At 34.1% G+C, this 15635-nt stretch overlaps 1 protein-coding gene across 1 annotated transcript in view; it reads left to right on the top strand.

The window, feature by feature from the left end:
• The first annotated feature begins 7009 nt into the window (after positions 1 to 7009).
• LOC130675449 (uncharacterized) overlaps positions 7010 to 15635 on the top strand; it is a 188385-nt gene continuing 179759 nt past the window's right edge. Inside the window, exon 1 of the mRNA XM_057481145.1 lies at positions 7010 to 7818. The gene's annotated coding sequence lies outside the window, so the exon portion shown is untranslated. The remainder of the gene's footprint in view (positions 7819 to 15635) is intronic.

A 15635-nucleotide genomic window follows, 5' to 3' on the forward strand; every position in this document is an offset into this window, starting at 1 on the left:
AGTTTCGTGAAAAAATTATTCTTTTAGCCACGTTTAAAAGTTTCCTATTCGTAAATTATCAAAGTTACGACACGTTTTTACTGTGTTCCAAAGCCATAAAGAAGGATTTCACAGATACTTTATATTTATATCCTTTCGTATCAAAGGATTATATTTTAACGGATAAAAAAATCTCGAGGACGGTTCACAGTCGGAGTAAATAAACGTGATATTGCGGATTGAAATGGGGGATGGGGTATTATAGTGCAGTAGAACCGAGACACGGAGCTTTGGGTCACAGATTTCTGCTATTAAATTTCGTATTAATCTGTGGCTGTATCGTACAAATCAAACGAGATTCAGTGAAGCTGTCTTTATCATTTCTAACGTAATCTCTCTTCAATTTCACTAATTCAACTGCTGGCCGTAAAGTGGACGTCTGGACTCACAAGATCAAAGAGCGATTCGCGTCGATCCAATTAAAATCCAGTTTATCCTGTGATCGGCTTTAAATGTCCGACCACTGGAATCAGTCGATTGGATTTGATAATATTATTATAGTTTAATTTTTACCTCAACTATCACTACAATAATAAATATTAGAATGCGCTTTTTAATTTAAATTTAAATCCAAAGAATGAAGAGTTGCTCGAATTTGACATTTAAAAATTTTTCAAAAAATACCAGAGCTTTTTTATTTTTTTCAATAGTGGATTTAAAAATCATTCTTTTTTATTTGTACTTTTTTTTTTATTCAACGGAGTCTAGAATTAAAAAGAAAGGAAGCTATTGATTTTAGTCGATTTTTAAAGAATTGAATTTTCGTTGGCAAACAAGAGCCATCTTCCCCATTCCGCCATATGGACATGTGCCACACATTCAATTTTGCTCGACCCTTGCTCATATTTTTTTTCTAACAATGTATTTACGAAAAAACATCGGGGTCATACTCGAGGGTATGTCACAAATTAGCCTCAGAAAAAATGAAATTAAAATCACCGAACAAAATAAAAAATTGTTGAGTGTCAAAATCCTATTCTATTCAATTCGAAATTTTGAAATTTGAATCAGATTTTTTTATTAAAAATGCTAAGCTTTAAAAGTTGCCTTCGACTATTATCGATCTTACATTTTTATTGAATACTAGATAATTTATGTCGATAGCATTAAAATCCATGAACTCCTTCATTAAAAAATTATTGGTACAAAGACTTGTAGTATAAATTTTAAAACAATAGTAATTTATTTTCAGGAAAATCCAGGGCCAGCATGAACAACTGGATAAAGAATACCGTATCCACGCCGCGGGAGTTATTCTCAGCAACACAAGGGGATCTGGCAAGGTACTTTTGTTATTTTTTACTACAATTTATCTTACTCTGATTACACTTGAGCGCAAACTTTTGTCTCGCGAATTTGAAATTTGTTCTTCTATAAGCATAAACTACCAGACTATAAGAACAACTCTCATGATTAAATTGAATCACTCTTGAGACAATCTCATTTACTTTTCGTGACGTTGCTTTGTTAAACTTTAATATAAAAAGAATTGAGTTTCTATTCTCCCTGGACCAATAGTCTCACTAGTTCTACAACCACTGATACTTACTAAGACCAACAATTCTCCTATTACTGTAGAGTCGACAATGCGGCCATTTCTTATCGCGGCTCTCAAAAAAAGTCATACAGTCTAGGTCACCATCCATCCATCTATTTATCAATAGATATACCAGATCTATTTTCCGGAGATTATTCGTGACGATAACGTTTAAATTCGATTGTATACATTGCCAAGTCGATACCAATAAGAAAGCTAAGAAAAATTTAGATCGTCCGACTAGACAGACCCTGAGAATTTTCTCCCCCTTTTATTCTTTAACCTCTTCATAGACCCGACCCACAAAATTATTCTCATCACGTTTCGCCGACTCAGTTGGGATGCATTAGTTTTTCCTACGTAGTGTACATACAAATATATATGAGTATTCTTAAATGTGTGAGCAACAGACGCTCGGAAGGTCAGGAACGTCCTTAAGACTTGGGGTTTTTTTTTATTATTTTTATCACGATCTCTAAAATCGTGACTGACTTTTTTCTCAGCCGTTAAATGACTATTAGTAATCGTAATTGTGTACATTTAATCATTATTAATAATTATTATTATTATTATTGTCTTGTAGAGGGAAATGAAAATTGATTAGAGAAGTGAAAGAGACTAATTCCACTTTTGTGGTAATGTGTAATTTATTAAGACATCTTATTAAAAAGTATGATAATGACGATGGCTTAAACAAGTCTCGGTACTTAGAGTAATCCAACATTTTAATTAAAAATTCTTTTTTACTGGTCAAAAAAAAAAAAAAAAAAAAAATATGAGATGATGGTATAAAGAGAATGGTGGGCTGTAGGATGTGAGCTTGCGACAGTCACGCCACAGAGAACACGTTGTAGATTGTTACGCGCGTAAACGATCCTCGTCGACTAGAATAATTAATACTTTTTTTTATACCCCTAATTTTTTATTCCTAAACTAAATACACTTTTATTTTTGTCTTTTTTGTTTACTGGTACTGCAATTATGTACTCAACAGTAATAGAGCAGAGCGGAACCGACTGCCCAATAATTATTTTAAAAAATTCTAAACTATAATTTATTGCTTCAAATTTTTTTATCCGACATTTAAACTCTCGAATTCCCTAGCAGATGATATTTTTCATCGAAACTGACATGTGAATTTATACTTGTTAAATTTTACGTATAAAAAATACTAAAAAATTTTTTTTAATTTTTTTAAGCCGCCCCATTTTACCGGAAAAATTTATTGATAGCAACAGAAAATTTCTCTTGTTTTCGTAGTTTCTATCTGAGAAGTAAAAGATTAAGCGTGATCGAGATTAAAAAATGCATTTCCGCAGCGTCGTATTTTGCCCAGCCTTCTCCTATATATTTTTATTTCATTTCATTGGATTTTGTCGGTGAGAAAAAGACGTATTACATGTAACATAGATTTTCCGAGGTACGGGCTCTCGATATTGTCGATATGTATTACGACAATAATTCCAGCGATTCCTCGAGAAAATTGACGATCCGTGAGTTTACGAGGGGATAATGAAAGATGTTGGAAGAAAGAAGAGTGAGAGAATGAAATAGATGGTGGGTAATTTTCCTTCCTCGAGTTTTTATCCCAACCAGCAGAACGAAAACTCATCATATTATTTTTATTACTTTTTTATTCTTAATATTTTTTCTATCTTGAGCTTTAGAGCAGCTATGATACTGTCGGCATTGTGCTCGAAAATATTCAACTCATGACAGAAAATACAACCGTACATTTCAGAGATTGCTCAGCTTTCTTTAAAATAACGATAAAGTTATTTTTTATATTTTTAAAAATGAAAAGACATCTTCAAAACGGACAAATAATAAATATCTCTCGAAATATATAAAAGAATTTCTGGTTTTGACACCCGGCCTTTTTTCCACCACTTGCCCCCGTCTTTTCACGGCTTCTTCTTAAACTTTTTTTATTCCGAAAATGTACTGCACTACAACTAAAGTCAAGAGCGACATACGTTTTATAAATGTCCTTAAACGCCCGAGCTCCTTCAATTTTTATAATTTTTATTTCAAACTTTTTTTTCTTCCACATATTTAATGTTTTATATTTTTAAAAATTTATGTAAATTATAAAAGTTGAGTTAACGATTCTCGAGTCGCAAATCATAAAATGAATTTTACATATGCCTCGGCATGATTAATACCTTGAGGGCTGGTTAAAAAAACGTTAAGTAAAGAAAGGGGATAGAAAAGTTTACGAGTGGTTTTAGCTGAGGGCGTTGGAGCTTCACATCTCAATGAGATCGGAATATGAGAAGAAGAAGAAGAAGAAGAAGAAGAAGAAGAAGTTAAGGATGAAGAAGAAGAAGGAGCGGAAGTGTATAAAAAAGGTAAAAGTTTAAAATATAAAAAACTTTTTGAGTTTAACCCTGTTTACGAGGTATCAGGGCGACGCGAGCCTGTCACTTAGTGAAGAGACTTACAAATGATCCTTGCGAATAAAGTAGTTGAGTTAAAAAAAAACAGTGATAATAAAAGCGAAACCAGTAACTGATGCTGTTTAAAATGTCCTGAGTGAGTGGGCAAAAAGAAGTGACGGAATTGGCGGAGGTGAAATGAAAAACAAGAAAGGAAAAAGCCAAGTTTTATGTTCTAGACATCGTCTCTCCTTTTATACATATATATTTATTTATTTATATATATGTATGTATGGATGTCTGTGTCGAGGTGGCGTGCAACCCTCAGGCAATAAAGGGTGCACGCAAGTTTCTGTCTGAGGGGAGAAATAAAAAAAGTAAAGTAAACTAGAAGGTGAGGGAAAGGTAAAAAAAAGTAAAACAGAAGGTTAATAAAAAGAAAAAGTATGAAGGAACGTGCTGTATCGTCAGTAGATACCGAGTACCACGTACTACCGTTGTTCATCACATCTATTCTTCTTGGTTTTATTTTTTTACTTCTGCTCTCTGAAAGTTTATTAGTAGATGGGCTGCGGCGCAACCCGCAGTGCAGGAACCGCAGGAAACTTCTAACCGAGTCGATCATTTTTTTCTGCTATCATAAGTCTGTTATTTTATATTTTTATTTATTTTCATGTAATTAAAATTTTTAATCGATTTTTTATTTTTTTATGCCAAACAATTATTCAACCCGACGTTCGTCTCGAGCTATTGACCGGGTTTTTCACAATTTTTATCGCAACTTTCCCTCGTCTCTCGCCGGATTTTTTTATCTTGAGTAGTTTTTTTATCGTTGTTTTGCTTGCATATTAAGTAATGAATTTTCTATTGAGTAAATTTAATTTCTGTCTTTTATGGAAGACGATAAAACTTTATTTACTTTGTTATATTTTATGTTTTTTTTATTAACCACTACTGTGTTCTCGCTGGTGGGATGTCGTTCAGACAATCAAGACTGTACCTATAGCGTAGATAAACAAAGGGAGATAAATAGGTAAGTGGTACAGAACAAAACGATTCGTCTGAGTAGTTTCGATTTTTTTTTTTATTTATTCGTCTCAACTCTGAATGGAGATTGAAAAGGGTCGAGTTAGAAGATGGGAATTTATTGAACATATACAGATATGTATGTATATTTATATAAATGTATCAAGCAACAAGAGAATGTGACTGACAATAGACACCGGAAGATACATTTAGTAGCATCTTGAGTTGCTCTGGGGCACGTGAATGTCTCTTGTGTCAAAAGGGCTAGACAAGTATTGAAGCTGAACAACTTCTAGTAAAGTGAAATAAATATGCGCAATAAATTTTAAGTTCACACGATAATATATTTGCTAAAAATAAAAATATATGACCAGGTAACCTGAGTACTGTACAATAAATATTTGCGAAATGTATTTAAGCAACTGAAGTTTTTCGATATTGAGAAACGAGTGGTTCAACATCCGGTTTATCTTCTTTATAGCCATTTCTTGGAGAGTTAAAATCCAAGAAATTTGCCGTAACGGCAATACGAGGCTTCGACTGAATAATCGATTGCAATGTCTGACTACTCTTGAGTATTTCTACTCGGAGAATCTCATCGAGAATGTGAGCCAGTAGAAACGGATATTCTACATCAGACCTCCTTGGAACTATACGAGTTTGAAATTTTTCCAACATTTAATTCAACCAAGCCAATATTTTTTTCTCCCAATCCAATAGCTTCTCTATACTAAAATCCATTAAAAAAAAAAAAAAAAAAAATAATCCAACGGCTCGTTTCATTAAACACCCAGCATTCTTCCATTTCCATTCACCTAAAGACACTAACCCACAAAGATCTCCAGAACTTTATTCTCTTGTCGTTTTTTTCATTTTAAAAAATATCAACAACTCACTTCCTTTATTTAGTCCATCTCGTTCTCTCTTCGGTCCCCCACCTTCTGGGGGATTCGATCGTCGAGCGAGTTCGCGAAACAGCCACCGAGGTCGGCAGCGCGAGCGTCGTATCCCCAGTAAACACTGAAAGTTGCCTGTGTGTGTCCTTCTCTGTCTGGGTAATGTGGACCGAGCATCAGTAGAGCCATTCAGAGGATCCTCCTCACCAGCACTAGCCCCAGCTTCACCACCACCACCAGCCCATTGGCTCTATACGAACACGTACTCTGTTTCCTCGTCTGGTCTTTCTCGAGGATCCCACCACCAGCTATCTCGTTTCAGTGGCACCCTCGTCTATCCGTATCCGCTTTCTTGGTGGTTGTAATAGTAAAAGTAATAGTAATAGTAAGCTTGCGCGAGAACCACTGACGGCGTCGAATGCGCGCTGGCGGTGGGTTTAGTAGTATGTAGGGTAGTATCAGTGCACCAATATAGAGACAGTAGTGGTGGTGGTAGTGGTGATGGTGATGGTGATGGTGAGGGTGAGAGTGAGGGTGGTAGTGAGTCCGATGGTGGTGGTAGTGGATAAGCAGTAGAGGGTGGATCACCCGCAAGTCGTGCGTTCACCTCGCGCCGCGACGACAGGGCGCCGTAACCCACCGCGAAAGGATATGCGAATACAAAATATAACAATTCTTATCTCATAAGCGAAAATGTGCTCTCAACTACTCGACTTTAAATGTAATTAATAATTTGTACTATTATTTCAGTGTTTAAATAACAGAGAATATTATTTCAGATGTGACTCTGTTACTAATGGATGGAATTTTCTGAGCGTAATTTTGAGAACACGTGACTTTTTATCGGGCAAAGTGTATGTTTGATTTTGTTGGTTGTTATTTGGCTGTTTAACTAAACATATGGGTGCTCTTACAGCTGTGTGTTATTTTATTAATTACTATTGTATGTGCCGAGTGGGTGTGTGAAGATCTTTAATATGTAAATTAGTTTAGTGCAATTGCTCGTAGAGTTTGCCGTTAACCAGACGAGCGACATTCTCGTCTGCTAGGCTTACCTATAAAAGAGGATAGTGGGAGCTGCTCTGGCAGAAGCTTTTGGTGGAAAGGGCGTTTACCGCACGACGACCAACTGAAGGACGTCACGGGGTTAGTTCCCTCGTGACCGTGGTTAGTGACACACACCTCCCTCAATCATTATTACAACTTCTACAACTGTTACTATTGAGAATTTATTTTTATTTATCTACATATTTATATTTATATGTATACATAGTATATATTTGTTATTGATGTTAACAAAAATTGACGTTCCGATGAAAGTAGTATGACAGAGTTTGTGTACAGAGACTCGTAGAAAGTGAGAAATGGGAGCCGGGAACGAAAAGTTGATTGATGAACGCGGCCCAGAATGAACTTAATTAATATTAATGATGAAAGGCGTCGGTAACATCGTATATTAAATAATAATAAGGGAGATCGAGGGTTAATTACGTGATACTGTTTTATTTATGATTTAGTGGATGAGTTAAGCAAACAAATAAATGAATTAAACGAAGGCATTGGTTAGTGATGTTTTAATGAGTTGTGTTAAATTGCCGTGACCGTGTTGTCGGTTCTGTTGCTCCCAAGTGATCAAAAGTAATAGCTATAACTTGGTTAATTTTTCTGCAAACACCCTTGGGAAATCAGTTTACACGAGTACTATTGTGATCGAAGTTGTATCGCGGCAGTTATCGGAACGAGGACGACAACGGGGAGATAAATAAAAGGACTAGTAATATGTGATATTGTTTAAGTGCTTAAATGTTTATATATATTAAGTCTAAGTGTTAAAGCTTTTTGTGTTATTCGTGCAACGATTTTTAAACGTGATTGCTAATAGTGATACTGTTTATTTTATTAAATATTTAATGTAAATGGTTTTTAGCGGAGCTATTTAAAGGTAAAGGAGTTAAGATAAGGCGGTTGGGCTGCTCAGAGGTCACGTTAAGTGACGGTCTGAGAGTCAGCAGTTAAACACGAGGAGGTAGCAGTGAACACTCGTCGATTCGTTCGCTAAAATGAGACATGTGCGACGACCCTTAGCCCTCGAATCGATAAATCAACTTGTTCGTACACTTTTTACATGTACGAGTACGATATATGTATATGTATATAAATGTATGTGTGTAAATGTACATGTAGATGTAGATGTTGCGATTCAATGTCGGTTCAAGTTGGGTTTTATACGCGAAATATTCGGTTTCACTGAAAGAGACGTCAAGTGTTTCAGCTTTTTTCAACTTCCATAGACCGTAGAGTAGTTGAGTTCAGGGCTGATCTGAATAAGGCATTGAAATGATGCAAGGAAACCTAATATACTCCACGAGGAAACACACATTGATAGAACCTTCGATCTTATCTCAGCATTTTGCTCTGCATATTTTATGTCCGTGTGTTATTTTACGTATATAGGAAGCTCCGCTGAGTCAATTGATATACTTATCTTGCTCCATAAATTTTTCGCTTTGACGTCGGTACTATATCATGCTTAAGAAATAGAAAATTTTAAGCATTACTTGCAAATGTTCAAATTTATATTTTTACTTTTCAAGAAAATTTTATTTTTCTTATATTGTCATCCAATGAATATTTTCATGGCTTTTTTTCTTCATTGACGAGATTGGGGCGAAACTGGTTTATGGAGTTACCGTAATTTTATAGACGATGCTGGCAAAGTTTAAACGGAATTATAATAATTAAATAAATTAAGCTGAAGATTTCTGATGCCAGTGATGTTGATGTTGATACAGATTTTAATTAGCAGCGAGTTTGTTGTGACTAATTAGGATCCTTGAACATTTGACTGATGAAAATTTTATGATCTATATATAAATTTATATTTTATTGTTGTATGAATTGATGAATAGATTCAGTAGAATTTAGATCGGGGTGTGAGATAAAAGAGAGTAAATAATAAAAATGATAAGTAGGGTGGGTGTGCAGAAATAGGGGCAAGTGTGGCCTGCATTTGACACTCTAATTAAAATCTCCTATCCTTCAATCAGGGCTTACTTAAAGGGGAGTAAGTGTGTAAGAGTATAAGAGTGAAAGAGTGAGAGTGAGGGCTGAAGATGCAGAGAGTTAAATAAGGGAGCTTTTCACTTGAGATCATGAATAGAAGGTAGATTAAAATTATAATGAGGTTATTCAATTAGTCGAGGCTATTTCTCAAAGATAATAAATCGTAAGTTTTTGTTATTTAACATTTATACTGAGATAACTTTTTTCGGGTCATGTTTATCAGTTTTGTTCCTGGCACTCTGTAGGATCTGTGAATTAAAAAATTTTAAATGGGAGGAAGAGGTTAAGATGTTAAATGTCCTCGAGCTAGAGAAAGAGTTAAATTTAATAGGAGTCTTCCTTGGAGTCTAATTAAAGAGCCATCACGCTTAACGATACTATCTGCTAAATTGATTCACTTTAATTTCCTCTACCAACAAGGAATTATAGGTTTATGGATTTTTACTCTACGCTTTTTTAGGTTAAATAGTTATCAGTTTATATATTTTTTTTCTTATCAGATTCATTTTAATATTCTGGTTGTTTACAAAATATACGGCGATTTACATAATCAATAATTTTTTACGGAAATTAATACAAAAATCCGGAAAAAGAGTATTCAGAATACTCGTTATTTGTTGGTTTTTTTAAATATGTGAGCTGCGCAAATTTTTGAATTAGGGACAAAAGGTGTAGAAGTGGGAAAATGGAGCCCCGTTATATAAATCTATCAATTTTTTTTGACACTTACTTTTGAATGATATGACAAATCATGATTTCATATAAATCTTACTTCAGAAATTCCGGTAAAAATATAAAAAAAATATTTTTCTTTTTTATCCCTAGAAAAATTGGTGGAATTTTTTTTTGCTACAATAATGTTATAGGCAGTAAAAAAAATAGACAAATCGAAGTATAAAAAAAATTGAAATTATTTACGAAATATGAGTTTTTATATGGACACAAAAGAAATAATAAAGTTGTCATAAAAAGTCAGAGGTCAAGCGGGCTTTGGAAATTGAAAGAAAAGACCATACGGTTATTGGATCTTGAGATTTTAAGGTCGTTACTTTTTTTTAAAAAAAAAACATTTTTTTTTTTACGTGCAATCTTATAAAAGTTACGAAAAAAAATTTGTTATATTTAATAATTTATCATTTTGATGACGCAAGTTTACGTTACGAATTGTCGTAAATTTAAAAATCCATTTTGGCCCACGCTGGGCGACACACTACGGATTCCTTGATAAACCTCTCGAGTCTAGGGTTAGATGTATTTCCTTACGGGATAAAATAAAAGAGATTGTGGAGAAGAAAAAAAATAAGAGTAAAAGTACAAGAGAATAAGAACAAGCGGACCCTTTTCGATTCCCAGGGGATCCTTGACCCAACTAAAATTAAAGGAAACAGGAATGTATATGTTTGGAATAGCGTGAATCTACTTCCCGCTTTGTAACAACAAAATTTATATCGCTTTCTTTTGTACCGTTGATTAATAATTTAGCTTGCTCCCATTTTTTTTTCCTTTCATTATTTATTCTTTTGTAATCAACAATGACCCATCAAGTTTGTAATCACATTATACCAACATGATTTGTTTGCTACTCATCTCATATCTAATTCACTCACCCACATTTCTACCTCTCATACCCGCTCATATCATTACTCATCGATTCAACCTCCACTTTATTTGCACTTCGCGAATCACGATGAGCGGCAACAAAAAATACAAACAGCAACAGAAGTATGAACAGGAATAAAAATTTTAAAAAAAAGTTTGAATAGACGTAAAGTTGAGGTTTGAAAAAGAATGAAAAAAAAAAAAAATGTACGTACATTTTTTACTCATGCAGGTCATCACCCGAGGCACTGAATATTTACGCAACCGGCATATAAAATTTTTTTTACTCGTGCGTAAGAAATACCGCCGCTGGCTGATTTATTAATACAACTGTCTGCTCATACGTGACTTAATTTTTTCACCTAGTTGTTTATTACCTTTGTCACTGACGTGATTACACCGGAAATTCAAAATTAGATCATCATATCAAAGGATAAACATTAAATTACTGCGGGTAAAAGTGTTTTACCCGATTCTCGGGCATAATTTCGGGGACTGTGAGTCTGGATAGGAAGTCTGTATTGCTACAGACAATTACTTGGTCATATATATGTACATATACGTGATATACGTGTCACGGATGCTTACACGCATGTGTAATGTTTGTGTGCATATCATTTGTGGGCGTGGACTGGGTATGGGTGACGGTATGTTTGGATGAGCAACATGACATATCTAACGCATGATAGAGATCATTATATGGTTATTTTAATGGTGTAGTCATCCACAATCTCGACTTTGTCTCGGGTGTCAATATAACGGATGAGTGTAACCGCGATTAGGCTGCAGAATGGATTTTGGTCTAGAGGTATTTCCAGTTGAGTACGATTCAATTTGACGTACAACAGACAATCGATAGTTGTGTGCTTTTGCATATGTTTCACTGGACTAAATTCTATTCTACCCTCTACTCACAATTGTTATCAGGCTTGTGGATATTCAACAACAGATTGATTTATATATTTTTTTATTTTATTTTCAAATCTTTACCGTTTTATTCAATCACCGGTTTCTGATTACCGCTTACTGATTGACCAAATATAGGATTTGATTACAACATTAATTAATATATATTTGGGATATTGATTTACGAGCTTTTATTAAATATTCATATAAATTACATAAAATTCGATGGATATTTACAACAAATTGTTATGATTATGAGGGGATAAAATGTCAGTTTATATTTATGGGTTATTATATTAATCCAGAAAGTGGACGGTTATAATTTATATAAATTTAGGAAATTCAGTGAGCAAGTTGTTATAAACAGCAACAATAAGTTTACTAGTTCATTAATTCACGGGAGGCTCACTACTACAATTAATGTTGAGTAAAATAGCCTGCAGGCTGACCGCAATGTCTGTAACTACTGGCATTGCCCGGTCAGTGAGTTCGTGTTCTCTCAAGCTCGACAACTTGTAGCCTTGAGGCGGAATACGGATATCCCGGGCTTATATATCTGTTACATTCAGCAACGTGCTTCCGAAATTAATTCATTCATCGCTGGAATTTTTTTTCTTCAGCTCTTTAAATTTTATCGAATGCAAATGCTTGGAAAATTTTTAAATCGAATTTAAAGTCAAGTACTTGGGTCGAAATTACCCGCAGTTGGACACTTAATTCAATAATTTGATCATTTGAGGATCGGAAGAAGAAAAAAAAATTTCTTACGTCGAAATTGTAATCTTTGTTTTATCAAAAGTGAATTAAAAAAAAAAAATGACGGCCAGTCCTTGGAGTCTGACGATACTGAATTAGGTTAGTTAGCGCAGATGGGCTGTAAATTATATTAGGAAAGTTGAAAAAGTTTTCTGGCGTTAAGTTGATATTGAAACGGTTAACGGATGAGTTGGTGGCTCGTAGAGTTGGCAAGAAACAGGAGTAGGCAAGTGTGAATTCCATTATTTGTAATATAGACATAAAACATAAACGTGGGGACGTGGAGCCAGTGGTTGTGCTGGTGAGGGTACGGGGTGTCGAGGGTGGGTACAAAAGGTTGTTCAGCCAGGAAATTATAATGCGGTTGGCTGCCAAGTGGGTGGAGGATGTGTTGCAAGGGAAGAGAAGAGGACAAAGTCAAGGCGATAATGTCGATAGTGTAGAAGCAACTTGCCATGACGCCAAAAGTTTTAGAGTTTCTTACTCCTCTAACTTTACCCATGTCAGTCTAAAGATGGGACTTGAGCGGATGGAAGAGTCGTCGGCTGCACCCGTCCGATCGGGCGGGTTCTGTCTCAAAGCATAATACAACCTAAATTAAGGCTGGATGCGTTTCTGAGTTAGTGCTGCCGGAAAAGCTTCCTCGCTTTCTTGTTCCTTCGGTTCAATACAACTCAGACTACATAAAGATAAAACTTGAGTCTGTTTGCCGTCTCGGCGAAACTTTTTCAATCTTACTAATTGCTTGACTTGTATTGTTATAAAGATTTATACTTTTGTGGGTGTTGTGTTCTTAAATAACTTCAATTGTTATTTCGAATCGGCAGCCTAAAAGTACGTTGCGTTGACCCAACAAAACTACGAGACTACGAATTAATTTGTCCGGGAAAATAAATCAAATTACTTGAGAAACAAAAAGTTATCTGGAATCCTATTAAAAGAATTTTTTATCGACAAAAACTTCTATCAATGATTCCAAGTGCTTTTATTTCGAATCGCCCTTAAGTTGGAAGAATTTTTTTACTTTCGACTCAACTCAAACTGTTAATAAAAATAAATTACACGTTTTTTATTTCTTATATTTTTTTTTTATGGTTTCTTTTACGACAAATTATTGCTGCCGTTTAACTATTCTGATTCGCCGGCGCTTTATTGCTTGATTTAGTAAATGGTTCGTTGGTAAGGTCTTTCATTATCATTTTATGGAGTAGAGGCGGGTCAGATGGACTGATCACCAAAAAAATATACTTTTTTTTTTCTCTAAATGCTGTTCTCTTTAAATGAATCAGTAAAAAATCAGTTAAAATTCCACCAAGACACTAGTGTAATAAAAACAATATCAAAATAAGTTGAATTAACTAAAATTTTCTGAGGTTTTAGATCAAAAAATTTCAAATTTATATTCCACAGATCGGATAACATGTTAAAAATTTTTTATTTTTATTTAAAAATTGATTTTTATCATAAAAGACTTGTTTTTTTTTAATTTTCAGTGGTTTTTTTTCATTTATTTAGATTTTTAGAGATTTCTGGGCCATAGAAGTTCGAGATTTATATTCGGCGGATCAAAATACATGAGAACCGTGATCGATCTAATTTTATAAAATTTTTTTCAACACAATATCTGGAATTTTTTGCAATTTTTCAGGGTTTTTTGGAATTTACTTAAACTTTTAACGGCTTGTGGTCTAAATAAACTTCAGATAAGTATTTAGCGGGTCGAAATACTTCGGAATCATGCTTGGTTTGGATCGAAAAAATTTTTAAATCACTTAAACTGCCGATTTTCGTCATTTTTTCGGTTTTTCAAAGTTTTCTCGAAAATTTGACGGTGTACAACTTTTTTTTTGTGTGCCGGTGTTATCATTTTATGGAGTAGAGGCGGGTCAAATGGGCTGATCACCAAAAAAATATACTTTTTTTTTCTCAAAATGCTGCTTTCTTAAAATGAATCAGTAAAAAGTTTTGCAAATCAGTGAATATTGACTGAGAATCAGTCCCAAGTATATCACTGACTGAATTAGTGATATACTTGAGACTGTTCGTTTAGTGAGTATTCACTGATTGGACTACTTTTCACTGATTCACTTTAAGACAGTAGATTTTGCAAATTCAAAAATTTAAAAAAATTATTAAAATTTTTCTGGTACCTCAATTAGCCCAGCCCTCTTCTATTTCCGGTTCATACATCAACTGAATAATTAGCTACTACATATTTCATGGTATAATAATGAATAATTAACTTGCATTAATTATTTTGAATTATTAAACGATCTGATGATTAAAAGTAAAATTTAAAATGAGCCAAATATGAACTCTAATTATTTAAATAATAAATTTTGCTCTACTATCTGATAGTAGACTCACTAAAACTGACAAACTAATGTACCTCGTAACGGTAATGATCACAAAGTAGCTTAATAGTTTCACCATTCAAATTTCAGGATGATCGAATAGTAAATGTTATTACGGGAGTATCGATATCAGGTGAAGTAGCAGCGATAGTAGTAGTTTCTAATAATTATAATAATAATAATAATAATAATAATAAAATACGTGTTGTATGTAGTTGTGGTCGTGATGATGATATAAAAACGAGTGAATTGTAATATCGTTGAGTGAGACAATGCATTAATCGATAATCGATTTGCTGTAAAAGGCAAATGGGCTCTAATGACGCGTATGCGACTCAACGAGCTTCGACACCAGAGTTGAAGTTCATCGGCTTTTACTTTTTCATTATTATTATTTTTATATTCTCATATATTTTTATATCCGCACAAATCTATCGAAAAATTATATTTCATTTCGATTATTCATACTCGTCTGTACGAGATTATTTTTTTTAGACACCTCATTATTTGCTCCATTTAATTCTATGCCAGAAGTGTAATATATTAACTGACAAATAATTCTACGACTGAAAATTATTTGAACTTGATCACGCGGAAACAATATTTTAATCGATAGAAATATTTGAGTGCGATATATTTGGTACAATAAATTATTAAATTAAAAGTTTTATTATTTATTCCGAAAGTGATGCGTTTAAAATATAATATTCTATGTGGAGGTGCATTGGTCTGTTGCCTGATGCTCTTCTGCTAATAATTTAAGCCGATTATTTCATAGAATTTAATGCGGAAAAAGTAATAACTGATGAGCTGAGTCGAATTGAAGTTTTCCAGAAAATTTAGTTGAGAGAAATTACGTGATACGTCCGGGTCGAGTACATCACTTGATATATATCTCTATAAAAAAGTCCTCTGTAGATATAGATGTGCACAGGGTGAAAAAGGAGCAAGTATCTGAGTATAGTTGTAGGTATACATCTCAGATAAAATAGTTTTGTCTCGTTTGGTACATCGTCTTGCGCTACATGAGGACTCCTGAGTGTTGAGCTTTTAGTTTCCGCCCATTCTTCTTCCTTCCTAC

This window comes from Microplitis mediator, chromosome 10, assembly GCF_029852145.1.
Source record: "Microplitis mediator isolate UGA2020A chromosome 10, iyMicMedi2.1, whole genome shotgun sequence".
Classification (NCBI taxonomy): domain Eukaryota; kingdom Metazoa; phylum Arthropoda; class Insecta; order Hymenoptera; family Braconidae; genus Microplitis; species Microplitis mediator.